Below are 3,275 nucleotides of genomic sequence, written 5' to 3'. Positions count from 1 at the left end.
GTGGCCTGCAGTGGGAGCCGTGGGAAGAGATGATGTTGTTGTTTCCTCTAAAGCGATAGCACATACCGTGTGTGGCCGGGGTGGTCTTCCTCTTCTTATGGCCGTTGTTGTGGCTTGAGAGGAATAATTGCGCATGCCCTCTGTGGAGCAATGGCCAGGGCAATGCGGCGACTGAAAGATGCTCAAAGGCCTTTTAAAGCGACAGCTATCAATACATCGTTTCCTGGGTTCCGCTTCGCTATAGTGTCAGTATAGGGCATGAGCGGAGGGTGCTTGTCACAGGAGACACGGGGGGCTGTTGTCGTGGAAAAAAAGAGGAGGAGGGCTACCGTGGAATGAAGAAGGTATGGCGAGATCGTAGAAATGCGCAGTCCGGGGGTAGTATTAAAGTCTATTTCATTTTACAGCAACAGCTGTTAACGGCCCGCTCCTTTGGTTTTATCTAATTGTTACCACGGGAAAATAACGAGGGCTACCGCGGAATGGGAGAAGTGCGCAATCAGAGGATATAGTAACGTCTATTTCAGTTGAGAGCGACACTGGTGAACGGCCCGTTCCTTTCATTTCACGTCGTTGTTAGCACGGATGCACTCGCGGAATGAGACTGCCTGGCGAGTGCGGAGCAGTGCGCAGTCAGAGGGTGGTAATTAGGACTATTTCATTGGGTCTTACGCCAGCTGAGCGAACGTTCCAATTTAGGCTGTGTTCGAGCGAACATCGTGCGCGTTTGTCTTCTTAAAATATTGCAATGTAGACGTCATTCGAAAGTTTAATGCACACCACTATTGTTCAGTAGCAATGTCAACTACACCTGGCATGGTACTGCAGACAACGAAGTCAGGAGTTTCGTTGCAATGACCTACTTGACAGGACAATAAGATTTGTCGGGCCACTTGGTTCATACTGAATGAAAAGGTTACCGGCGCGAAAGGGTTAAGACAAGGGAAAAGAACATACGAACAATAACAGTAAGTGTAAAAGGAACAGCAAGTGTCGTATGTGTTCCTTTCTCTTGTCTTAACCCTCTCGCTCAGTTTACCCTTTTCATTGAGAGGACAGTCCTGAAGCACCTACTTCACTTAGTACAGTTTTGATCTAGATATTTACCTAGTGTCACATGGTCTCAGAATGTGCTTTACTTTAATTGTATTTGATCGGTACTCTTTTAAATGTAGCAAGGCGGAGTACAGTCTCTTGAAATTAGTAGTAGTTGCCTCTGAAGCGATGGCACATACCCAAGAAGGGGGCTTGACCGGGGTTTGGTACAGGTTCAAGCAGAAGAAAAGTTCCTCCAGTCTTATCTCAAGCGGTTCGTAAACAAAAATTGAGGAATTTGGGAAAAGGAATAAAGAATTTTGAGAAATTTTGAGGAGATTGGAATGAAAATCGAGGAAATAGAGGTGAGGGTTAAAGACAAAGCGCAGGAATGTGCAGTAGGAGGATTGTGAAGCAGAAGGCTAGTTCATGTTACAGCGGCAGCTTTTAAAGGCCCGTTCCCTGGGCCTTTAGCACGGAGGAGGAGAAAGGCATGATTTCGGGCTAGTCGGAAGAAATTAGCGCAAATATTGAGACAAAGGACAAGGGAGGAGACACATACGACGATTAACAAGCGCTATTAAAAGCTGTTTTATTGAGGTGTAAAGCAGTGAATATAAGGAAAATATCAGCATACGCAAAGACGGCGGGCAGTACCGGAACGCACTTCACGCAACCGCAGCTTGGTATGGCAAGGAGGAATTGAGGAGAGCACGTTCAGAACCACAAATCTGCAAAGATATGTCACTCGCACAGCGATTAGATAGCTTTTTGATATGCAAGACCCCAAACAAGAGGCACAGCCTATACATTGAAGCTCCTGCTCAGAGTCATGTACTCAAATCGAACCCTAGATGTGCTTACACGATAAGAAAATGCAGCATAAGCTTCGAGGTTTTGTCGTTATTTTCTATATTTTTTACATGCTCCTGGAGCCAGTCATTGATGCAGCGGTCAGTTTGGCCCACATAAGAACACCCGCTTGAAAGGGGAACATCGTAAACCACTCCTGTGGCGCATTTGACATAGGCGATGCCGTTTCTCTTTTTGCAACCTCCGTCTCTACGACCAGAAATGCGACAACAAAGCTTTCAAAGCTTGTTGGGGCCTGAAAACGCCGAAGATACAGTCATTGTCAAAAGTAATCAGCTCAAGGCGTGTGCTTCTGTGCCCCGCAGCGCTGCTCCTCTTGCGTACTTAGGCACCCCAATCTTTACGAAGGTGGGAGCAACTGAAGACTTAGACTCTCCCAAAATTAGGTCTGTCGAATGTGCGAAGTAGATCCCTTGGGCTGTATATTTCTGTCAACGACTGTACACGATACCTGCCGGCCACTTTCTTAAAATAGTGCGACACCTGGTGCTCACATGGGGCCACCACCGGCTTTGAAGAAAGGGGAATGTTTGCAATAGTATGGCCGCCTTTGCCGTTTCTCTGTGCTCTGCCTCAGTAGTTCCTTGCTGCACTGCCAAATCTGCGATGAGTGCACAGGCGGAGGCCAGCATTACAATGTCCCAAACTAGGCTTTACAGCAGCTACCCTTTTGTAGACTAGAGCCGGAACAGGGTCACGGTGCAGGTTTGTGAAATGCTGTTAACGCCGATAACAGAAGGTTGAGGTGGATTCAAAAGTCAGACCATTAACCCATGGACAAGGCGTCATGTGAGGTCCCATTTACGAATCGCGTGGTCTGCTCCTGGCCCAGGATGTTGACCGTATCACGGCGAAAGACGTGCGCATGTCGAATTCACTAACTGCCGCCTGCAGAGGTGAAGGCAAGAAAATGCGGCGATAATCGGATTACACCAATTAGGCATATGCGCAGCTTCTCTCCGTACGCAGGCATGGGCGGACCTAATTCGAATTTGGTTTAACACCACACCAGTCGATTAAAAGAATGCAAGTCTACAGCAGCTCATATTATATAGCTGTGCAATATATTTTTTTTTTAGTTCTGTGACGCCGAACTATGCAATCGTGCACCCCTCGTGTATTTATCGTACACGTCGTGTGCCTGCAGCTAGGTGTGCGATCACGTAAACGTCCGACAATGTAGGCGTACGATAGTGGAGGCTTGCCTTTGCTTTGGTATGTGATCACGTTGACGTATGCAGCAATATTTGCGCACAGCTGTCTCACACTTATCTCACCCTGACGAAAAAGAAAAGTAGTAAACGGATAAACCAAAAACTATAAAAATATGCCCGCAGCACGCTTGGCAGTTACGGTGCCATGTCTTT

This window comes from Amblyomma americanum, chromosome 11 (assembly GCF_052857255.1).
Source record: "Amblyomma americanum isolate KBUSLIRL-KWMA chromosome 11, ASM5285725v1, whole genome shotgun sequence".
Taxonomy (NCBI): Eukaryota; Metazoa; Arthropoda; class Arachnida; order Ixodida; family Ixodidae; genus Amblyomma; species Amblyomma americanum.
Note: the sequence above shows the minus strand (reverse complement) of the source record.